Genomic DNA, 26,569 nt, shown 5'->3' on the forward strand with positions numbered 1-26,569 from the left:
TATAAGATTTTATCCTCCCTAATAGTGTGTTGTGATTTCAGAATGCAAAGGGAAAAGCTACAGCCGCCCAGAAGGGCAAGACTACAACAAAATGGCGGGTGGAAAGAGGACCTTCGATGAACATAGACGAGGGCGAGTCACAAAATGAGGCCCCATCTAATACTTTCTCCACCCCACCTAATGTGGAATAACAAGGAGGAGCTCCAGCCCCAATTCCTCCACCGGGTGCTTCGGGTCAACAAATGACCGAGGCCATACATCTATTGACACAATTGGTTGCCGTACAGGCACAGCGGTAAAATGTGAGTTCAAGTGATCGTGCAGCAAGTACCCGCAATGTTTTTCGTACGAAGAGTTTGAATCCTCCGGAGTTTTTCGGGTCAAATCCGGATGATGACCCGCAATGTTTTATTGATGAGATGTTGAGGACGTTAAGGATTGTCCATGCCTCCGAAACTAAATCCGTGGAGTTGGCCTCCTATAGACTCCGAGACGTGGCAGTATTGTGGTATAATAATTGGGTATTATCAAGAGGAGAGAACGCGTCTCCTCATGTTTGGCAAGAATTCGTAGATTCCTTCATTCGTCACTATTTGCCACCCGAGGTCCGCCAGGCTAGAGCGGATAGATTTCTAAATTTGATATAAGGAAATATGAGTGCCCGGGAGTAAAGCATGCAATTTAATTCATTGACTAGATATGCCTCGACTATGGTGGCCGATATAGGAGATCAGGTACATAGATTTGTGAGTGGTTTGGGACCACATTTATTTAAATACTGTTTGACGGGTTCGTTGCAAGACGGGATGGATATTTCCCGAATACAAGCCCATGCCTAGAACTTAGAGGGGCGACAACAACCACAAAGAGGTGATCGTGAGATTGATAGAAGGCAAGGCAAGCGGGCCAGATCTATGGGAACAACCAGTGATTATAGAGGGGGATCAAGACAGACACATTCGAGGTATTCAGGCCGGTCGGTGACTAGTGCACTTCCTCGACTTGCCGGTAGGAGATTCGATCGCTCGTTCCGTTCAGGACAGGGCCAGAGTTCAAGGGCCTCAGATTCCCAGTTCATAGGTGAGAGGTGAATGCCGGGGATTGCGAGGGCTAAAATAGTAATTGTTAAAGGAGAGATGTGTTACGAAAGTGTTTCGAAAGTTGTCAAGACCCCAACTTGCTCCAGATTACGTGATAAAGGTCGTGCGGGGAAATGGATGCAAATATACCAGCATTAAGGCACTGAAATGCATTAAAGTTTCAAGGTTAAGCGTGCTAGGGTGAGAGCAATTTTAGGATGGGTGACCCCTGGGAAGTGTACTAAAAAGTTCCATAAATGTAGATATAGGAGACGAATGTGAAATTAGGGCAACCTAAAGGAAATTAGAGTATGTGGAGCGGTTAGAAGTCTTATAAAGGTCGCGTAGGCTGAGACGGACTAGAATGGTGAAAAGGAAGAAAGCACAACACAGCTATGGGATCAAAGTAAGTTTGAATAGCGTTTAGAAATGTTTGTGAGCGAGATGGTAGTAACTATATATATATGCATATGACATCTTATTTGTGACTGTATCGATCGATAGGTTTATCCCAGCAACCAGTGTTGCGATGTATAGAAGACACTAACCGAACGGAATTCAAGAGACAGAGTGAAAGACATAAGTAAAGATGTTACAAGGAAAAAACTGATACTGGATCCACCACTAGTTAAGGCTGGAAAGTCCTAATACAGTGATATTCGGGAACAGAAAGAGAGTGAGTACGTAGAGAGTAAGGAGCTTCGAAGTATCAGAAATATCAAAGGAAGGACCAAGATAATGAGCAGTTGACCAGAAAACCCATGATATGGAGTGAGAGATTCATGTGAAGATCGAGAGGTTCGACTATAAAGAAAACGGGATGAAGGATAAAGAACGGGCATGAAGGAAAGGACGTAGAAATAAATTGACAACGAGTGTAATATGAGGCAGATATAGGGAGAAAATACGGAAGATACCTGGAGAGGTCAACAAATATAAAAAAGTCAACTGAGACGGCACCATATGAGGCTTTGTATAGCAAGAAGCGCAAGTCATCAATCGGTTGGTTTGATGTTGGCGGAACTAAGTTAATCGGCCCACGGCCTACAGGCAACCTAAGCTTCTAAAACGGATATGTTAAGTGACCGTATGTGGCAACTATAAAGAAGACCTCCCCGAAGTATTATAATACACCATGAGGCCAGTTCAACATTCGAGGAAGAATGTTCTAAAGGGGGGCAGAATGTTATATCCCGCATTTTGTACATTTGGATAATTCGAGATAATTGCAAGAAGTTAAGGACAAGGCTATATTTTGATCTTGTTTAATACACAAGTTGTGAATGAAAATTCTGATGTGGAAATATTAAGTAAAGCTAGGGGTAAAAAGGGAAATTCGCAAGATGGCTCATAGAAAATATGGAGGAAGGCTAAGGGCAAATTTGGAATTTGGAAAATAAATTTTCATGAATCACAAAACAAAACAAAAAGATGGGCTTGGGTTAATGGGACATTTGCCCGTCAAAAATTGAGTGGGCTTAGGCCCACATAGAAGCTTAATGAATAAGATAAAACATGACTAAGTCATCATATTTTCATCTTTATCCCTAGATATTTCAAGAAACTTGGAGGATGAGAAAGATAAGAGACCATTCGGCCCTATCCAACCAAGCAAGAACCTTGGAAAAAAATTGATCAAAAATTATTTTCTTCTAGCTAAACAACCAATTGAAAGGTCCTTAGCAAAGTGAAGTGGTCATTGGAGCAAGTAAAACATCTATTCTTGCAAGCTACAATTCTAGCCAAGTGAGAAGTTAAGGGAAAAAGGTAAGGTTTAATCCTTTTCTTATATGTTATGGATGATTATGTATGTTGTAGTATGTAAAAGTGGATGAAATTCATGAAAATATGGATGTTATATGTGGTCGTGTGTATGTAGTGTGTGGCTGTGTAGATATGGTGTGGTGTGGAAGAAAATGAATCATTTTTTCTTAGTATTTTGGTTGTTGTTGTAATGGAACCTATGATGGGAATGAAAGTTTAATGATTCTAGTTGAAGTTGTAAGTGTTGGAGAGTTGTTAAGAAGCTAATGTGATGTTAAAAATCATTTCTTGTATTTATGGAAAATGATGTTGTTAGTGTGTAAATTGTTGGTATGGTTCATGAACTTGAAGGAAGGAAATGTGTTGTTGTCGTTCTTGGTGCGTTTGGAAGGTTTCGGGTGGAATGGCATATTGGTTAGATTATTTTGAATATTGTGCGGACAATTTGAAGTGTTCTTGAATATTGTTTGAATGGTTTTGGATTAGTATTTGAATATGTAAGTGATTATGAATTGAACACAAATGGAACGCCGTCGAAGTTTGTAGAAAGAAGTTGTTAACGTTGGAATGCGTTTTGAATTGATTGTTGATATTATTAGAATGACTGTTGATATTGTTGTTGATAAATTGGCCGAGTTAAATTCTCGAATTTGTTGTTGATGATATGGCCGAGTTGGATTCTCGGGGATGGTGTATTTATAGGGGAAATGCTGCAGATATTTCTGTAAATAAAGTGTTGATTGAGGATTGGACATCTAAGTAGCTATAACTAATGTTTTGTATATATTAATATTATTGTAGATCTTGCGAAGCCAAGGATTTAAACTCGGATTAGCTTAGGAAGCGGGCAAGGTATGTAAGGCTCACCCTTTCTTTCTTTTGGCATGATCTTTGTGAAACGAACAGACGATATGTATATGATTCCAAAGAAACTCCTATTCTTAGAGCCACTAGGATGGCTAATATTCTTTACTTCCATAAGCTATTTCATATGGTTATGATGCGTATCCATGATGTCCGAAGTTCTATTTGATATGTTACCGAATGGCATTCGAAAAATAATTGATATGACTAATGTCTTGGTTTTCAAATGAGAGCACGTCTGATTATTCCGTTGAGTCATTGATATATTTTGATACGTACATATGGTTCCAAAAGCTCTATCTGATTTGATCCATAACGATATTCGAAAGGTACCTAACAGGATTGTTGCTTTGATTTTCCAAAAATGGCTTCTGAAACGTTCGTAGAAGGTTCTGTACTTCAACCACTCATAACATTCTTATACTAAGTAGGATTGACCCGAAACTTGTTTCTGAGCCTTCAGGTGTCGGTTTATGTACGTACTCATCGAGTCTTGAAAATTTGTTCTATGTGCATATGTATATGGAGCGACGTCTTATGAGATCAACGATCTTGTTCCATGTTCTCTTAATGCTGTTATTCGTTGCTAGTCCCATCTTATGATAATTGTTCCTTCAAGGTGAGACAGAGCTATGATGAATATTCCATAATACATTCGGAGGTTACCGACCTTACGTCACTCCGATAGAGACATAATTTTTTTTTGGGCTCTCCTGCATGCTGCTTACATGATATATGTATATGATACATGAACATGATATATGTATAAGTATATCGGGCAAAGGAAAAGGTGAGGCGCTATAGACGCATAGCCACCTGATCAGTTCATATAATATGATATCGTCCCGGACGCGGGATATATGGATAAATGGATCGGGCTGCACGTTCCGCAGCAATATAATATATATAAATGGATCGGGCTGCATGTTCCGCAGCAATATAATATATAACTGGATCGGGCTGCACGTTCCGCAGCAATATGGTATATATATATATATATATATATATATATATATATATATATATATATATATGGATCGGGCTGCACGTTCCGCAGCACTAAGCATGCATGGTACCCGCCAAAAGGCACTCATATGTACAGGTTGCTCTTCTATCTCATGATATGCTCTATATTTCCTTTATGTCATTGCTCATGCTATGTATCTATCTTATGTTGTTATTCATGCCTTACATACTCGGTACATTACTCGTACTGATGTCCCTTCTTGTGGAGCTTCAGTTGTTCCGGAGCTTCAGTTTATTGGTACTACTTTTGTGTATATATTTGGGCACGGCAGAACCCGGCCCTCCTTGTGAATATATGTATCTTGTTTAGAGGCTCGTAGACAAATATGTACAGTCAGATGTTTCACACTCTTGTTCGTCCTTATCGCTGTATAATATGTTAGTAAAGCTTATTGACACTTGTTTACGAGTATGCTATTAATGGTGGTGTTGAGTAAAGCAATGACAGTGTCGTCCATACGGCCCACTCAGTAGTAAGAGTAAGATGTGAGACAAGAGGTGCTCGGTATAGTAGTATCGGGTACCCGTTACGACTTCTACTGGGGTCGTGACATATATGCAGTTGGGCTGTTATATAGCTTTGTTGGCTCTCAGTATTGTTGTTCAACTTACGTAGCAGCCTCGTCGGCTTGCTCTGTTGTGTAATTATATTTTGGGTGTGTGTGCCCAGTTCAGATGAGATGGTCAGTATATATATATATATATATATATATATATATATATATATATATATATATGTATATATATATATCCAGATTATAGCCTCGTCGGCTTGTTGGTATTGTCGATGTGCAGGTAGGCTTTATTGGTTTAAGTTGGGGGTTACTCCCAAAGTTTCAGATTTAGAGTGGTTCGCTCGGGCCTGGGTTCGTATCGGGTGTCGGTCGCGCTACTCCAAATTCGAGCGTGACAAACTTGGTATTAGAGTAGTTCTATCCTAGGATTGTCTACAGACCGTGTCCAGTAGAGTCTTGTTTATGGGTGTGAAGCGCGCCACACTTATAAACAAGAGGCTGCAGGGCATTTAGGAATAATTGACCTTTCTTTCTCATCTTAGATCGTGCCGTAGAGCTAAATTATAGGATGTGATGTCCCTGATTCCAATCCTAAATGTTTTGATTGTGGATAAGCAATTTATTATACCGCTATGAAGTAATTGATGAGAATTGAAGTTGATACTCCTAAAGGTATGCTTTCGATGTGTCTTAATGCAACATGGTAGGGTTGTTGCTTATGCGTCTAAACAGCTTCAGACTGTTGAAAAGAATTATCCGACTCATGTTTTAGAGTTGGCAGCTATGGTTTTTATACTTAAGATATGGCGTCCTTATTTGTATGGAGTGCATGTTGATATTTTCACAGATCATAAAAGCCTGTAGTATATCTTCAAGCAAAGGGAGCTGAATCTTAGGCAGAGCAGATGGCTCGAATTGCTTAAGGATTATGATGTGGATATTCTCTATCATCTGGAGAAAGCGAATGTTGTAGCTAATGCTCTTAGTTGGCGTTCCATGGGATGTTTAGCCCACATTAATGCAGATAAGAGAGTTATGACCAAGGAATTTCACCGTTTGGCCAGTCTTGAAGTTCGACTTTTGGACTCCGACGATGGCGGCGTGGTTGTTCAGAAAAGAGCTCTTTTCTCCTAAGTGGTTGAAGTTAAAGAGAAACAGTTTAGTGATCCCTACTTGTTGCAGCTGACAGAGGGGATTCACAAGCATAAGACGACGACTTTTGAATAAGGTGGTGATGATGGTACCTTAAGGTACCGAAGCAGATTATGTGTTCTGGATGTAGATGGGCTCAGAGAACGAATCATGTCAGAAGCTCACAACTCCAGGTACTCCATTCGCCCAGGTTCCACTAAGATGTACCATGATCTTAAGTAGATTTATTGGTGGAATGATATGAAGATGAATGTAGCAGATTTTGTAGCTAAGTATCCGAATTGTCAGCAAGTGAAAGCCGAACACCAGAGGCCTGGTTGCTTGGCTCAGAATATTGATATTCCTGCCTAGAAATGGGAAATGATCAACATGGACTTTATATCATGTGCACCTCGTTGAGCTAAGAGGCATAACTCTATTTGGGTGATCGTTGATCAGCTTACCAAGTCGGCGCGCTTTTTGCTAGTCAAGACCACAGATTCAGCAGAAGATTATGCCAAGTTATATGTTAATGAAATTGTTAGATTGCATAGGAACCTAATATCCATTATTTCAGATCGTGGTGCTCAGTTCACAACGAACTTTTGGAAATCCCTTCAGAAAGGATTGGCTACCAAGGTGAACCTCAGCACAGCTTTTCATCTACAGACAGATGGTAAGGTAGAACGTCCTATGCAGACTCTTGAGGATATGTTGAGAGCATGTGTCCTAGATTTTAAAGGTAATTGGGATGATCACTTACCTCACATTGAGTTTGCTTATAATAACAGTTATCATGCTAGCATTGGGATGGCACCGTTTGAAGCTCTGTATGGGCGAAGGTGTAGATCACTAATTGATTGCTTCGAAGATGGTGAAAAAAAGTTGTTTGGACCAGATTTGGTCTATCAGGCTATGGAGAAAGTCAAGTTAATTCAGGAGTGTTTGAAAATGGCTAAGAGTCGTCGTCCGTCTTACACAGACATGAGGCGAAAGGACTTAGAATTTCAAGTTAATGATTGGGTGTTCCTTAAAGTCTCACCCATGAAGGGTGTTATGAGATTTGGGAAGAAAGAGAAGCTTAGTCCCAGATATGTTGGACCTTACAAAATTTTGGGAAAGGTCGGTCAAGTAGCTTTTGAACATGAGTTGCCCTGAGAGTTGGCTGCTGTTCACCCAGTGTTTCATGTATCCATGTTGAGGAAGTGTGTAGGAGACCCGTCGGTTGTTGTTCCTACTAATAATATAACAGTTAAGGATGGCCTTACCTATGAGGAGATCCCTATATCCATTCTTGATCGTCAGGTTCGTAAATTAAGAATGAAGGAAGTTGCATCGGTTATAGTGTTATGGAGGAGTAAGAAAGTTGAACAGGCTACATGGGAAGCCAAAGAAGACATGAAATCCAAGTACCCATTTTTGTTTAAAGAGGAAGCAGAGAACGCTCAAGGTAACTTTCCGTAGTCGATTTCATGTCATGTCTCATGTTTCACGCTCATGTTATGTATCAAGCGCTCATGCTCCATGTCTCAATATTCATGTTTCCATGTAGTCATGTCATGTCAGGTAGTCTCTATGTTCCATGTCATGTTCCTTCTCATTCATGTATTCAAGCCATGTCCAGCCATATTCTTAACCATGACCCATCATTCGAGGACGAATGATCCCAAGGGAGAGATATAATAACACCCCGTATCTTTAAACTAGGCTATATTCATGATTTCTTTTACTTAGAGAACCAGATAGAGAATGTGGGAAATGGAAATTTCTCATCAGTTGTCAGATAGGGATTTACGCCCCAGAATACAGACCGTATTTCAGTATATGGCCCGTATTTCAAATCGTAATTTGGCATCTAAATCACTGTGCATTTTGGAATTCGGATTGGGGAATATATATTGTTAACTATGGACCGTATTATGAAATACAGCTCGTATTTAATGGTCGTATTTGGGAAGGAGGTGCTACAGTGTATCTGTCCTATTGAACATGCTTAATTACTGCTCAGGTTTATGAGTCGTAATTTAGAATACAGACCGTATTTTGATCCGTATTTCCCACTTCGCACCAGAAAGTATAAATACCTGGTTTCACTTCTATTTTTTTTTTTACAAGTCCCTAAACCCTAGAACGAAGGTATTCTTCTCCCAACAATCCAAAACATCAAGGTAAGTCAATACAAGCCTTTCCAAATCAATTCTAACATGTTTTCTCATAATCTAACAATGAAACCACAGTTCTTAACATAGGGTTTTCAAGAAAACTCATTTAAAGGACTCAAGACTTAAACCCTGGAATTCTTCATCCAAGTTCAGATTTTTATTTCAAGTTTGGAGCATTACCAGGTATGTAGGGTTACTATCTACGTGTGGGAATATCTTTGTTCTTCCCCACGCCACTTCTTCCATAAAGTATAAAGTTATACGAAAATTAGGGTTTTTGACCATGCTCATGATAACCCTGGGTCCATGTATCATGCTATACTAAGTATTGAAGTACTATTAATCCATTATTGAGTTCTTGATATCTCATTATGATTATTGAGAATCTGTCCGTTATCCATGAAAACCCATACTTTGCATTACATGGGTTCGTACATGCAAGTTATAACTTATTATGTTTATTTTCTAGAAAATACTTTATATGTTTACACATTTTCATGCAAGTATATTATGTAACTATATCCATGTATATTGCAAGTCATGTTTCATGGAAAACCATAGGCTCAGATGCCACCTATTTTCATGTTCATGTTTTTGGGAATTGCACAGATTATCGAGAAGGCTCAAGTAGCCTAAAACTATGTTAGCCACCGTAAGATAAGGATCGCTCCGCCCAGTTAGGGTTATTCCTTCATGTTCTATTGATTGGATCCTTTCATATCACGTTTCATCTCATACCCTTGGCAAGGTGTGGGAGCTCTGCTAGTCCAGCGAGGTACCAGACTCCAGGCGCTCACGTGGTGATATCATGTTGTCGGTTTATGCAATGCTCTTTCCCTACTTATAATGTTTTTACTCATGTAATATATCTATATATTCATTTTCATGACCAGACTTCAGTTCTAGTTTTAGTTTTAGTTTCAGTTTCAGTTTTCATGATGTTATTTCCATGTCCTATGTTATTTCATTCAGTTGATTTACGTACCAGTACATTCAATGTGTTGACGTCCCCTTTGTATTTCCCGCTAGCCTGCATTTCACGATGCAGGTACGGATTTACAGGACAACGTATATGCTCAATAGGATTTGCTCATATCAGCCTATTGGTGAGCCCCATCTCATTCGGGGTTTTAGTTAGTTATCTTTATTTTATCAGTTATGCATTTAAAGGTATGCTAGGGGCCTTGTTCCAGCTAGTACATTTTCCCGTTAAGACTCATGATTAGAGGTTTCATAGACTAGAAAATTTAGTTATGTCAGACATGCAAGGTGTTTAGCCATCTTTGGCTCAACTCATGTTATTTCCACACTCATATTTTGAACGAGTATTTCATTTATCATTAAGACTACATGTGTTTTCTCAAAACCCGTCATGCTTACGTTATATTTCCGCTCATATTATTCCTCATGATGATTCAGCAAGCCATGTAGTGCACTCAGTCACATGCAGTAAGGCACCGAGTGCCGTGTTTCACCCAGGCCATGGTTTGGGGCGTGACAAAATTTTTAAGAGAAATGCACGCCGCCAGAATGCTATCTATGTTAATGATAGAATTAAAAGTATGAGGAACTATACGGACTGAGGAAGTGATATGGAGCAGCAAAGTATAAGACAATGGAGAATTCAATTAAGACTTGCATACAAAAAGGCCATCCCTCGAGTGAAACATCCAAAAGAGGTTGCTAGTTGATTTGGTGAGCAGAAAGGTGCGGTTACATTGATTATAGTATTAAGTTCAGCAAGAAAAGTTATAAAAGGAAACAAAGTACTAGGAAACTCCAGCATAGAGTCATAAGAAGAAGGCGAAATTAAATAAGCTAACGAAAGGAAGTGACTAAATTAGCAGCAAGGGTTCTGGGAGCGAAGAAGAGAAGGATTACAAGAAGAATTCGAGGAAGGACAACAAAAGACTACTGGGAGTTGCGATAAGAAAAACTAAGACACCTTCGATAAAAAATTTAGACCTCCTAGGTATCAAGAGCTTAAGATGTACGGATCGAGACAACAAGTTGAAAGGCATTCGATGAGGTTATGTGCGAGCGAAAAGACATTGACGATTAAAACGATGGTAACTATACTTTAACATTTAAGGACTAATGTTCCTAAGGGGGGAAGGATGTTACACCTCGTAAATTTCTGTTCCATTTGTGTCATAAGTAATATAACATTAGCTCGGAGCGGCCATGGAACCCCTGTAAGGTTAAGAAATACTTTTAACAATTGTTAAACATGTGCCATAAGGTTTCGGGGTTAAGCGAATCATTGTTATAACCCGTACTTTCAGGTAAAACTAGGAGTGCTTAATGTACTAAGGAGGTCGTGTTTTAAGGCAGTTGAATCATATAATATTCGTATCTTAATTTTTGAAGTCAAGCAAGTTGTAAAATAAAAGTCGGCGAAAAGTATCGCAAGTTACGTTCATAATTTTTCTGAAATTTGGGTCTAATGTTACTAAGCTTTTCTCCCAATATACTTGGAGTTATGAGGTGATCCACCTATCACATTGAAGGTATACAAGTATAGGTTACAATGCATTAAACTGTTTGTCCATACGACATTGAGACAGAGAGATATTCGCGTTTTTTCGAAACTGCATAGTCAGCATCGCTAGGACCCACTTAGGTGGTGGCCGACCTTTGGTTACATTAAATTCATTTCCAGCTTCATTTTTCTTCATTCTTAACCCAAAATTCGTCCTAAGGCTCCTCATAACCCTCCCCAATAGTTCATAAACATCTAAGAGCCAACATGAAGATTTAATACAACTTTTACCTTGGGAGTTAGCTTAAGTGAAAGGAAATCACTCCTATCGTATTGTGTTGTTATTAAGGGTGAATACAATCTAGGAAAAGCTTGGAACTCTACTTGAGGCTACTGTATAAGTTGATTATATTATGTTCTTCGTTGTGCTTATGATAATTATGATGTTGGTTAAGGTGAATCGATGAAATAAACATGAACTTGCGAATAAAGTTGGTATTTGGAAATAGTTGAGTTTGTGAGTTGTTTTGTTGTTATAATCATATGGTATAAGGATGGAATTTATAGTAAATGACTTCCTTATAATGTTTACAATGTTATTAAGTTAAGAAAGTAACATACGAAAGGTGATATGGGTTGTATAGATTCTAATTCGAGCTTGTTGCTCATTATAAAGTATAATGAAGTTGTTATGGATATATATGTTGTGTTGTTGAGATTTATTTTGTTGTTTGGGCTGTTGTTGTGATATATGGAATTGGGAGATACTAGTGATATAGGGGAGATGCTGCCTGTTTCATTTTAGGATCAAGTTATCAATTGATATACATGATATACGAAAGCCATCTAAACTCATATACGTATTCCATTGATTATAGGTTTGGCACATTAATTGTGGAAAGTTCGTGGTTGAATTTCTTGGACGACGTGAGGTATGTTAAGGCTATCCCTTTCTTTCTTTTTGGCATGACCCATATGATATGAACAAAACAAGCAAACAAACACTATCCATAATCACTCCAACTTAGAAATGCTAGGGAGCTTATGTTATTGATCTCCTTATGACATTATTGATCTTTTCTTATGATTATTGATTTGATCCTATGGTCATTGATCCTTCAAGGTAAGATATGTGGATGATGTTAGCTCCATGAGTGGTAATCGGAGGTATACCGACCTTACGTCACTCCGATAGAGTCGTAATGTTTCTTTGTACTCTCATTCATGCATTATATATATGTATCTATTTTATGACACCGAGCCACTCTATAGTCGGTCGGGTACGACACCTATTATGCACACCACTGTAGTTGGGTACAAAAAATACCGAGCCTATCATGGCGGGTACGGATAACACCTAGCCTATATGGCTAGGTACGATATTAGGATATATGTATAAGATTTTTAAACAAAATCATGCATATCATACGCCCTCAGAGGCATTTAGATGTACAGAGTTATATAGACATATTCAGATGCATAGATTGACTCTCATGTCTCATACTTATTTTGTGTGTCTTATATATATTTCAGACATGATTATCTTATGAGGCTACAGAGTATCACATGGCGGCCCTATCGGCTCACCTATTTTTACGTTTATGTTTCAGATGTATGTCAGATGGTACTTGGATAGTATGGTCAAGTGCCCGTCATGGCCCTTCAGTTTAGGTCGTGACCGATGTTCAAATGGAAGGTCTTGCGATGATTAAATTTGATATATGCCGACTGTGTAGGGACACGTATATATATGATATTTTTATGGCCCTGTGAAGCACATAAGTTGGATTTTAGTTGCTTGAAAGTCTTGAGTAGTGCCCGATTACCTGGAGGCTCTGTCAAAATTTTCATAAGATTCCTAATAAGTTTACCCTCCCCATACACCTCTACATTCGAGGACGAATGTTCCTAAGGGAGCAAGGATGTTAATCCCATGTTTTCTTGTGTTAGAAAGCCTACAAGTTAAAAGACATAGTTAAGGGAAAAAGTTGTTATCCCCAAGCTTATAGGTGGTTAGGATGATAATACAGATATGTCATAAGGATTAGAAGTTAAACGAATCGATGAAAATAAATTTCGTCAAGGTTCGACATTTTTTGAATGAAATATAGTCCAAGCTATAATACCCCGTATTTTGTAATAGGAAATTGAACCGTCCAGCATAAGTAAGTTACCCAAACCCGTAGGATTTGGTCATATTCAAACATGCAAATCTAAAGCTCAGTGTTTAAAACGATGAAGTCTCGATATTATTTAACACTCGAAAGTTGAATGACAATGATTGGAAATAAAATTTTGTGTGTACCAAAAGGGGCTATGGATTAGTGCTATATTAGATTACCATTATAATGAGTATATAAAGTGTGTTAAATTGGGAACAAGTAGTTAATTATATGAGATGAACTAAAGTGGACAAGTGTAAAATGCTTATTGCCACGTGTGTGCATGGATAGAATGCAAGGTGACTAATACTAAGTATAGTGGCTAGTGGATGATACATTTGAGATGAAGTTTAACTATAGCAATACATTGAGTTAGTGGATGGGTCCCATGGGAGGATATCCTAGATCATCCATTTTGATAAGATTCTCATGAAAGAATCACACATAAATATGTTGTAGCTATGTTATTTCATGGGGGTATAACAACAAGTTTCTATATCACATACTTACATATATATAAAATTGTGGCAACGTTATTCATAAGGTTATAGCAGCAAGTTTCCCTTTTAGGATGTGAGCAGCAACATTATTGTTTTCGTTTTTGTAGGAAACCCTCTTAAGATGTATGCATATATATAATACATAAGAGTAACATTTGGTCGTAGAAGCAACGAACACGAAGAACAACACATGTGTTTTGCTTACCGCTTCGATCTCGTTGTTCCATTTTGTCGTGTTGTTGAAACCAGGCTTTCTTCGAAGTGAAGCTAGGTGGAAGAAGAGTAGTTCTTGGTATACAAAGATCAAGCACGAGATGAGTTATGGTTGATGGAATTGACTAGAAGGTAAACAAGGTATGTAAGATTTTCGTTCTCCTTATTCTTTGGCACGAATCCAACTGTACCTATTAACGAACTTTCCATAAAGAGAATACTACGTTCTAATGCTTCCCACTTCGTATGTTTCATGATTCACTATGTTTTTTGATGCTTTATTTCATTGTGATCCAAGTTCTATTGAAGTTCTTATTGATGAGGATAATCACATAACGTATTCGGAGGTCACCGACCTTATGTCACTCCGAACGGCCTAGACGTTGTTTATATGTGTTATATATATATATAATCGGTGGGTACGGTACTGACGTGCGCTATATATGTATATGTATATGATATAATGACACACCCGAGCTATAATCGGTGGGTACGGCACTAGAGTGCACTATATATATATTATACACCACTGATCAGTTGGGCATGATAATATCGTCCCTTATTATGGTCAGGTATGTTTCACACCGAGTCCTGTTAAGACCGGGTATGTTATGATGATGATGTTAATTTTACTTATGTATATATATGTATTTTCATGATTTTAAACTAGAGCATGCATTGCATATGGTTCTTCTTCTACTACGTTTACTTGTTAGTTGTTGTACTTCTGCCTTACATACTCAGTACTTTAATCTGTACTAACGTCCCATTGCACGGGACACTGTATTTCGTACTGCAGGTCCTAATAGACAGTTAGAGGACCATCAGATTAGGCTTGCATAGTTTAGCAGATAGTCTGCAAGCTCCATTTGTTCTTTACTTGCTCGGTTTTGGTATGCTAGGATATACATACTTTATCTATATCTTTTGGGTATGGCGAGGCCCGGTCCCGACCACTATGTTGTGTTTATGCATACTCTTAGAATAAGCTTATAGACAGGTGTTATATGTATAGATTTTATATGCGGCCTTGTCGACCTTAGTTTGGTACTGGTATTGTTATTATGTTGTCGGCTGTGTGATCTTGTGGAGATATTAGTAGCGGCCTGGTCGGCTTGCGTGTATATACATAAATTACTGTGTTGGGTCTTTTTTGCGTGAAGGTGATCCCTTTATGTTACACATATGTCATATGGTTCCTCGTAGTTGTTATAAGTTGAGTATGTTGAATGTACGCCACGTGGTACGCGGTCGGTAAAGCTGGGTGCTCGTCATGCCCCTCGGTTTGGGGTGTGATAGCAGATCAGTTGGGTACGTGATGATGATGATTTTAGCCCTACAAAGAGGCTTGATATGTGTATGAATATGTATATGTATGTTATGTATAAGCATGCATGTCATATGCCCACAACGGCATTCACAGTTTCAAGCTGAGTCTTTCTTGTTTCCCTTTACATTAATGCCTTCATATATGTTCTTATCTTTCTTACATACTCGGTACGTTGATTCGTACTGACATCCCTTGCCATGGGCGCTGCATGTCATGCCCCAATTCCAGGTAGACAGACGAATAGATCTTCCCGATAGGCTATCCCAGCTCATCATCCCTTATTATTATTAGGTTGGTTTGCTATGTACTACATGTTGGTGCTCGGCAAGTAAGACCCGAGTAGTGGTCCTGCCCCTCCAGTTTGGGGTGTTGACAATCTGTTTGATGGTGGAAGGCTATGCCAAGCTCCACCTGAGTATCCAACTCCTTTTGTATCGACCTCCAAAAATGAGAAGTAAATTGTGTGCCCCTATCAAAAATGATAGAAATGGGTACCCTATGCAAGTGAACTATCTCTCAAATGTAGATTTAGCCAACTTCTCTAAATTGTAGGTAGTCTGAACTGGAATGAAATGAGCCGACTTGATTAATCAATCCACAATAGCCCAAATAGCATCAAACATAACCAAGGTCCATGGTAATCTTACTACAAAGTCCACTGTCACCACCCCAATCATGGATCATGATGGCACATGTACCATCCCACCTGGTAGGCGAGCTATGCCCAATTCATTTATTAATTTGAAGAGAAAATGTGGAAATTAAACACAATAGCATATTCCTTATCATACTTAGAATATATAGATAAGTGCAGAAGTACTAAAATCCCCAAATCTGGTCTAAATTTGTACAAGAGCATCTAAATATTTTATAAGTTTGGAATACTTAAAAAGTGACAACTGTCTCAAAAACAAGATAAGACAGATAACGAGATAGAGGGAGTTCTAGGGCTGCGGATGGAGGCTCACCCTGAAACTCCTAATCATCTACCTTGGGATCAGAAACATTGCCTGGAACAAGAACTCGGAGCAGTATCTGCACCCAAAAAGATGCAGTAAGTGTAGTATAAGTACAACCGCAAGTACTCGTAGGCATCATAGGCCGACAACGAAAGAAAAGCATATACACAGGATATAAATATTGATGCTAAACACTAATCACAACAATTCAACCAAACTTTACCAACGAGGCCCAAACAATTCACCACACCACAATCACGTAAGTACATAGCACGTAGGATAGGAAAAGAAACGGTGGAAAAATGATAGTATGAGTACAATGCGATGCAATGCAATGGCCATATGTCAAACATGGTACACATGCTAGCGGTCATTCCATCTAGTCATGACCCATGGGGGACTCACGAACATCCACAAACCTTGTTGCGCCGTGCAATCCGATCCCTTTTTGCGACGTAAAACCTGATCCCAAATATATTTGTTGCAGTCTGCAACCCGACCACAATTATATGTGTTGCGGAGTGCAATCCGATCCCAAATATATATATATTGAATGAATGCATAGGTGCAACAATGTCAAGTTTCAGAAATCACATACGAGAAGATGGATTAACATAATGATATGATCCCAACTCGCTCAATACCATTCACTCGGAGTCAAGAAAGGGAGCTCCTAGAGGTATAAGCATTGTTCATGAAGAGAGGAGCGCTGGAAGAGCTTGAAGACACGATTTCAAAAGTGTACAATGTTTGGGAGATAGCTTGGGAAGAGGTTAAAGACCAATACAAAGTGGATAGAGTTGAAACGAAGGTTAGAAGTACAATTCGTGGCTGGGAATACAATTCATAGCTAGGAGTGCAAATTCGAGGCTAGGATTGTAAGTCAAGTTAAGAAGAGCCCTAGTAGGGTTAATTATGCAAAGGCCACTTTTGGGCCTTTTTCTTAGTAGGGAATAGTATAAATAAACCCCTTAGTCTTTCATTCACACTTAGCTTGAATATTGATGAAAATTTATATTTTTGAGAGTTTGTTTAGTAGACAATTAATATAGTCTATTTGGTTGACTAAGTGTGATTTCTTAGTTGCTAATTGAATCCTTTCCATTGAGTTTATATATATTGCTTATTTGTGGATCTCAAACTTAGTCTTCTTTGAATTCAAATAGTATAGCTTCTTAGGGTTGAATCCAATTGGAAGGGTTTGGGTTTCATATACCCAAGTTTGCCCATAGATTTATTATCCTTGGGTCTTGCTTCTATCTTATTTCCTCTCATCCCAAATTCTTCTATGTTAATATCCGCATTTTTAGTTTTGGGTTTGATTTCTGGAGTTTCGATTTTAGGAATCTTATCATTTGGTATCAGAGCAAAGGTAGAAGAGTTGTTCCATCAATTCTTCATCCTTGGTTCTAAAAACAAATTATAGAAATTGAAAATCAAAGAAATTTTGTTTTTGAGTTTGATTTGTGTTGAATTAAGTGTAGATTTTAGTTTACGAAGGTCAAATCTACTTAAATCCAAAGTGTGAGAGTATTTGAAGTTGTTTGCAAAAATCACCATTAAAGGACCTTCAAAACCTTGAAGAAGACAATTGGGTCTTTGAAGAATTGGGTTCAATTCAATTCAATTCTTAGTAGGCTTTGTTTTTCTAGCTGAGGGGAGCTTAGATCTGAAATTTGGAGGAAATTAATGTTGGTTTGACCTAGATTGAATTTTTGGTATTCTTCATTGTTCATCATTATTCTTGTTGAATAAGAAGGCAGACGGAAGGTTTGATCCAAAGCATCCAAGTATGTCCATGAATTCAACGTATGGTTTTTGATTCATGGTGAGGATATACGTGTCGTATATTGATGATACTTATGGATCCTTATGTATACGTGTCTAAGTATGTACGACTATTACGTGACACCGACCTTATATAGTCGGGTATGATACCTAATACGCGCACACCACTGTAGTTGGGTACGGATAACACTGAATCTTGGTAGGGCCAGGTATGTATGATCACTGAGCCTTGTCATGGCCGGGTATGCGAAACACCAAACCTTCATGGCCGGGTATGGTATGGATACGAATATGAATACGAACACGAATGTATATGTATGTATGTACACGAGCACGCTTTAGAAATGGAAGGTCCCTATGAAAGACATGTAAGTAAGTAAGTAAGTAATGATGATGATGGTTTTACTATCTCCCGATTATCCCATATTATGCTGTTTCTTATGTTATCTCTTGTGCTCCTATTATGATGTTGATTATGCTTTACATACTCAGTACAATATTCGTACTGATATCCTTTTATTTGTGGACGCTGCGTTATGCCCGCAGGTGGCCAGGGAGACAGGCTTGATCCATAGCTTTCTTATTCAGGGACTGCTTAGAGGAGCTCCATTTCATTCGGAGCTACAACTTTTGGTATTATTCTTTTCTGTACATACATGGGCACGGCGGGGTTCTGTCCCACCTATATGATGTTACCTACTCTTCTTAGAGGCTCGTAGACAGTTGTATATGTTTAGATGTCTTGAAGCCTTGTCGGCTTATATTTTTGTATATTATTTTGATGGCCTCATCGGATTATGTATATTGATATGGGAATAGTTGTCAATGATGGTATAAATATGTTGTTACCCAATGAGATTAGCATGAATGATGGATAGAAAGTATGATTAGCTATGTGGCTCACCTAGATATAAATGTGAGGGTACGATAAGAGGTGCCTGGGTGGGTTAGCACCGGGTACCCGTCATGGCCCTCGGGTCAGGTCGTGACAACCTTAACCCATTTGTCTAGCGATATTGTTGTTATTTTTTATACAAAACAAAGGGCGACCGAAATAATGCAGATACATGCCAAGGTAAAGGAAAGCATAGATAAGATCAACACCAAGGTGACGAAAAGACAAAACCATGGAAGGAAGAAAGTGGACTTCTAACCCGATGATTTGGTTTGGGTGCATTTCCAAAACTAGAGATTTCCTCAATTGAGAAAGGGAAAGTTAAGCCCAAGAGGAGACTGTCCCTTCAAAGTCCTTGAGAATATCAATGACAATGCTTCAAGTTCGACTTACCAATTGAGTATAATGTCCATAATGTTTTCAATGTAAGTGATCTATCTTCTTATATTTTAGGTGAGCCTTTAGATTCGAGGTAGAATCTTCTCCAAGAAGGGGAGGATGATATGATCCCAACTAGCTCAATACCATTCACTCGGAGTCAAACAAGGGAGCTCCAAGAGCTACAAGCTTTGTTCATGAATAGAGGAGCGTTGGAAGAGCTTGAACAGAAGATATCACGAGTGTACAACGTTTGGGAAATAGCTTGGGAAGAGGTTGACGACCAATTGATGGAAGCCACACAAAGTGGCTAGAATTGCAAATATGGTCAGAAGGGCAATTCATGGCTAAGGAGTGAAATTCATGTCTAGGAATGCAATTCGTGGCTAGGAGTGCAAAATCGAGGCTAGGATTGCAGGTCAAGTAATGAAGAGCCAATGTGGTGTTATTTCTGCAAAGGCCACTTTTGGCCCTTTGTTGTAATAAGGAATAGTATAAATAGACCCTTTAGTCTTTCATTTACACTTAGCTTGAATATAGATGAAAACTTATATGTTTTGCGAGTTTGTTTACTAGATAATTAATATAGTTTGTTTGGCTGACTTAGTTTGATTTCTTAGTAGCTAATTGAATCCTTTCCATTGAGTTCATATAGGATTGCTCATTTGTGGATCTCAAATTGAGTCTTCTTCGTATTCAAATAGTATAGATTCTTAGGGTTCAATCCAATTAGAAGGGTTTGAGTTTCATATACCCAAGTTTGTCCATAGATTTACACTCCTTTGGGTCTTGCTTCTATCTTCTTTCTTATAATTTCCAATTCTTCTATTTTAATTTCTGCATTTTTAGTGTTGGGTTTGATTTCTATAGTTTCGATTTTAGGAATCTTATCACAGAAGTATATCATAGATAGGTCAATATTTCTAGTCAAGCACTTGCATGGATCATTCTTTAACAATTTGTACAAAATATGGAGTGATGAGGTAAAAAACATCAAATGATTACAAGCAGTTATCAATCATGGCTCTCATGGCCCACATAAATAATAACCATACCAAACCAGGGGATTTAACACCACAACCATACCAAACTAGTGGATTTAACACCACAACAATGCTCGAAGGCCCTAATATGCAATCTCCATCTCAATCACTAAGTACAACAACAACCCACACAATTACACCGGTACCCGACCAAGTGCTCATCCCAATCACTAAGTTGGGACCCCCATCATGCCCAATACCTCTTCAATATTTATAAACGATATACGTTCTCAATCGGAACCAAAACATAAACATAAAATGTAGCCTACCTCAAAGTCAAGCGGGTGCCACGAACACTCACGCAAAAGCCTTGCTCAAGAAGTGCTTCCAAGTGATCGAAGTCTAACAAGTATAAATTCTACTGCAAAATATGGATCTAGGGATATAAGTCATAAAAGGATTCGAGTCCAAAAAAACCCCAAATCTAATCCCGAATGTCAAAATGATAATTTATCGAGAAATTGAACTTATCATGGTCAAATTAGAAACATATGCGGTCATACGAACCCAACAACACCCATATTACTATTCTTAAAAAGAAACCCAAAAATGAACCCAAAATAATCAGTTTCGAGCCCCATGGGAAAAACTTGAAATTGAAAGTAAACTCATGTTACCCATAGTCTAGATAGTTCATAGCCTAAATTTCATGAGAATCTAACCACAATTAGGCCTTCAATTTCACTAATTAGTTGAAAACCCCAATTTATAGAAAATCCTTATTTTACTATGTGGGTTCATGGATTAGAAAGGAAAATTTAAGATGAAATCATGTAATAAAGCCTTGAAGGGGGTTATAATCTTATCCCAAGGAAGAAGGTTGACTTTGGAACTTCGAATCACAAAAATCCGAGCTCTAGAACTTAAAATATTTGAGAATGATGCATCCTCTTTGAAATCTGAAAGTAAATCACTGTTTCAGTGATTGAATTCATCTCCAACTCGAGCACATGCGACCCGGCCAGCGAAAATGGCCTTCGCTAATGCGAGACAGGTCTCGCGAATGCAACGCTTTGCATCTGGGCTGGCCCAGACATACTCCTCTTTGCGAATGCCAGGTGGGCCACGTTAATGTGTCCTGGTGAACGTGAAGAAGGAAACTAGATGAACTGACAGCAGAAAATCTAGCGTTTCCCAAACTTGGAATGGATACCCGAAAGTCACTCAGAACACCCCGGATGCAAACCAAATATGCAGATGATTACAAATGACGCTATGATTATGCTCGCGCACTTGGATTTCCCAAAAGAGGTCGTCTTGACCCGATGTTGACCACTATCAAGTCTAAAATATCCAACACTCATAAGTCCCACAGTCACCCAAAATACACCCGAACCATCGGGACTTGAACCAAAAGCTCAACTAAGTCACAAAAGATGTTCCGGACCTAACAGGACTATCAAAATTCAATTAAGGACACAATTCCCCAAAAGTCAACTATTCGTCAACATTTTTTCACCTATTGAACTTAGAAATTTCTAAAATCCTCAAAACCGACCAAGACCTATAACACCTCATAAACTTGAACTAGGTTTAATGTGTAAAAATCTACTTTTAAGATGATATTTTATCTATATGAATCCATTCTTGATGAATACGGGTGAAAGGTAGTTGTATTGAAGTCAAACCAACTAGTGAAGTTCTTAAGGGCTCCTAAATTCGCCTATGTTTTGGTAGGTCTGTCTTCTAGGCGATTTTCATGATAATGTGTTGGGAATCTGGAATAACTTCCCTGATGAAAGTTGTAGATCTTTGAAATATCAAACGTAAGAACATCCCTAACATTACTAATCCATTCTAATATCAAACCCATGATTCTTAACATGATTATTGTGACCAAAACCTAGGGTTTGCAACATAATTCTTCCCAAAGTGATTAAGGCTAGGGTTTGGGTGTTCTTCATTGGAAAAGTGAATTGTTAAACTTTGTTTAACATATTAAGGTATGTCTCTTTGAAAATAAAATCCTTTTTCAATATAAAGGTAATTTATATGTCTCTTTTGCAAACTCTCTTGAAAGATTGATTCTTTATAAAAGCATGTTTTGAATGATATGATGAATTAGTTTTCATTGAAAACTGGTTTTGTGTTTTGCCTTGCTATTCGAGAGGAAGAGTAGCCACTATGGATCCTAGTGTATTAATTACCTTGACATTCGGGGGGGGGGGGGGGGGGGGGGGGAAGAGGGGCCATTTCCGGGTTCGCTACCTGGGGTGTATTAATTGCCTTGCTATTTGGGAGGAAGAGTAGCCACCGTGAATCCATATTCTGGTGTATTGTGCAGTGTTGTTGATATTGAGTTGGGCCTACATAGGTGATTGTGATATCCATCTTTATTATGGAATTGGTATTTATGCCTGATTGATTTAAGGCATAATTGAAACTGGGATTTTGAAACGGCTTTGTAAACTGTTTAACAAATCATATTAAGAAGCACAAAGTGGAATAGCTGTTTTATACTATCTTTTCAGAACTGATTTCTTTATGTATTATTATATTTTATTTTTGTATTACCTATTGTCCCCGAGGCACTCACTAAGTATGAAGTACTCAGTCATAGCATTGTTGTTTTTTATGGTATATTATGTAACGGAGAAGAGCAGGTTCTTAACACTTCAGGCACATAGGAAGGACTTGCTATTGCTGCTGATTTGGTGAGCCCACACGTTCATTCGTGGGACACGCTATTTATTTGTTTATTCATTATTAGTTTTTTGGGCTGCGTCCCGATGAGTCAGACTGTTATTCCTTTATCTTAGAAGCTCCATAGTATACCTTCTTGTGGGTAGTTGTTGAGTTATCGATTAGCTCTCGGGCACGTTATCACGTTTGACTAAGTATTGGATGAATAAAGACTTCCGCTGATTTAATTCATATATTCATGATTTGTTACATTTATTTTATAAACTGTTGGAGGCGAATATTGAACCTGGCTGGTTCAAATGTTGTTATTGTGTCTTTTAGGTTCTTCCGATTTAGATGACGGTCACGTCTAGGGTGGGTTTTGGGGCATGAAAGACCGGCTCAGTTGCCTCAGGAACTGCGCCACCCATCCCCTAAGTCATAAATATGTAAAAGAGAATACGATAAGGGAAATTTTTGGAAAAGGGAGTAAAATGTCTAAAACAACGAAATATATCGTTAATTCAGATACAAATTAAACAAACAGTCGTCCTTGAATGAAAAAGGAATGAAGGGAAGGTACATGAATCAGTAAAGAGATGGGGATATCAACTACGCATATCAGCCCGAATCTCCTTTGACATTAACTTCATAACCTCCCTCTCCAATAACACCAAGTCCCAATGAATTATATAAGACCCGTCCGAAAGGTATTTCTTCAGCATGGAAACATGAAACACCAAAACACCGAGTGGCCACCTCACAAACACCTCGAACGATATCAAAAGGACCAATGAACCTCGGACTAAACTTACCCTTCCTTCCAAAATCTCTTTACACCCTTCATGGTGAAACGTTCAATAGATACTAATCACCAACCATGAACTCCATATTGTGAACCTTCAGATTCACATATTCCTTTTGTCTACTCTGAGCCGTAAGAAGCTTTTCGTGGATCAACTTCACCTTATCCAAGGAATCCCTCAATTAATCCGTACCCCAAGGACTCATCTTGAATGCATCGAACAAACCAATTAGAGAGCGATATATCCTACCATACAAATCCTCAAATGCAGCCATATTAATACTCGAGTGATAACTTTTGTTGTAAGTGAACTCTGCCAAAGGCAAGAATTAGTTCAAATGACCACCAAAATTAATCATGCAAGTCCCCGACATGTCCTTTAACACCTAAATAGTCCTCTCGGACTGACTATCATTCTGCAGGTGGAAAGCTGTACTAAGATCCAATTGTGTCCCCAATTCCTTCTGTAAGGTCCTCTAGATATGAGAAGTGAACTGAGTGCCTCTGTCTGAAATGATAAAAATAGGCACCCTATCCAATCGGACAGTCACCCTAATGCAGATCTTTGCCAACTTCTCTGAATTTTAGGTAGTCTGAATCAGGTTGAAATGCGCAAACTTGTTCACCTGTCCGCGATAACCCAAATAGCATCAAACTTGCCCAAACCTTTTGGTAGCTCTACCACGAAGTCCATAGCTATCCTCCCCTATTTCTACTCTGGAACGGGCATCCTCTAAGTCATACTACCCGATCTCTGACATTCATACTTAACTTGATGGAAACTCAAGCACTGAGATACGAACTCAACTATATCCCTCTTCATCGTACCCCACCTATAATGCTGCTTCAAATCGTGTTACATCTTTGTAGCGATAGTATTAATGGAATACCTAGAACTGTGAGCCTGCTCCATAATCAACATAATCAAACCACCCATACGAGATCCTCAAAACTCCCTCGCGATCAAGAATTGCTTCCTTTACCTCCCCACTCAACACCTTCTCCTGAATCTTACACAAGTTCACATCCTCAAACTGTTGTGCCTTAATATGCTAAAAAACTGAAGACCTCGCCTCTACACAAGCCTGGACCTTGCTAGGTTTTGAAATGTCATGCCTCACCATGCTATTGGCCAAAGACTGAACGTCTATCTCTAAGGGGCGCTCCTCAACAATCAAATGTGCTAAACAACCCATTCTCACCGCCTCACGACTCAACGAATCAACTACCACATTAGCCTTTCGTGGATGATAAAGAATGATATGTCATAATCCTTGAGCAACTCGATCCACCTACGCTGCCTTGAATTCAAATCTCGCTTATTGAACACATGTTGAAGACTGTGATGATCCGTGAACACCTCACAATAAGGATTGGCTCTGGTTCATTTAGAAAATGTTGTTCAAGGGACTATATTGTCATACCCCCAATGAGGAGTATGACGAGTGTTACACCCCGTATCTTCGAAGAGCACTTATCAAACTTGAAACGTAAGTACGTTGAGTTAGGGTTAAGTAAAACCACTTTGGAATATACGGAGCAAGCATTATTAAGTATATTTAATAAGTGAAGGATGTATATAAGGTATACCGGAAGGTTTTATAAGGAAATGAGTGGAAGAAATGGAGTAGTACGACTTTGGAGAAAGGATGGGTAATGTTATGTGTGAAAATTTTGGTCCAACTTGGGGGGCGAATATCTCTTAGCATATGAAGTGTTTTAAGGTGAAACAAAATCCTAAAATGAAGTTCGTCGAGTCTAGTTCTAACGCAACAAACCCTCGTCGATAGGACATCGTAGTAGAGAATTATGGACTTTACAAGTCCAGCTGACAGAGCAGAAACGCGTGCTACAGTACTGCTACATTGCTGCTACAGTAAAATACTACAGTGAACCCGACCCGAATTTGACCCTATATAAAGGGTAATAACCCCCTTTTTTTCATCATATTTTCCTAGAAAATTCTAGAAATTGGAAGAGGGAAAGTGAGGGAACCAAAAGTGAGCAATTCTATGTCGCGGAGTAGTGGTTTAGGTCCTTTTTTTTTTTTAAATCAAAGCCAATCAGCCTGATGTTGTTGGATTTTATTAATATAAATAAGGGTATTTACAGAATAAAAGAAATAAAAATGAAAAGAAATGAAAGAAAGATGTAAAAAGCTATACTACTCTATCCTAGGAGATGAAAATAAAGTCTAAGCCTTGTTTGGACAACCAAGTGTAACAATGAAAAACTGCAAACAAGAACACTTCTTCTTTGGATTGATGCCATTATTAGTCACCTCAAGCTCTCACCAGGTGCTATGGTATCTAATCTCACTGAAAATCATTCAAGAAGAAGTGTGGTATGAAGCTCCTCATGGTTGCTGTCCTTTGCTATCCAATGTCTCTGACCACTCTTACACATGAGATCATATTGAATGTTTGTAGCTGGACTAGGTAACTAAGGAGATCCTGTTAGTAGGATGAACATTTCTGTTAATACCACACACTAACAATGATAACCTTAATCATCCAACCAGGACTACAACAATCCTATGAAGCTGTAATCATGAACGTTTACTTCCTTGTGTAACTGAATCTTGTGCCATCACTTGTTGGCATGTATATAGAGATCAGATGCATATGATCAGTCTCGTTCTATATTTCTGTATATCATGCTTCTGAAATTAGGCATCATCATCTTATCAGTATTGAGAATCTTCTTTGCACCTGCTGGCAACTCAGCAAAGGAATGAAAATGAACTGTACCTGCAAAATCAAAAACCAGGTTAGCTAAAAAATCAGCAAGTGCATTTCTTTCCCTAAGGATATGAGCAAACTACACTTGTCCCTTTTTCCTCCAGAAGTTG

This window comes from Lycium barbarum, chromosome 11 (genome assembly GCF_019175385.1).
Source record: "Lycium barbarum isolate Lr01 chromosome 11, ASM1917538v2, whole genome shotgun sequence".
Taxonomy (NCBI): domain Eukaryota; kingdom Viridiplantae; phylum Streptophyta; class Magnoliopsida; order Solanales; family Solanaceae; genus Lycium; species Lycium barbarum.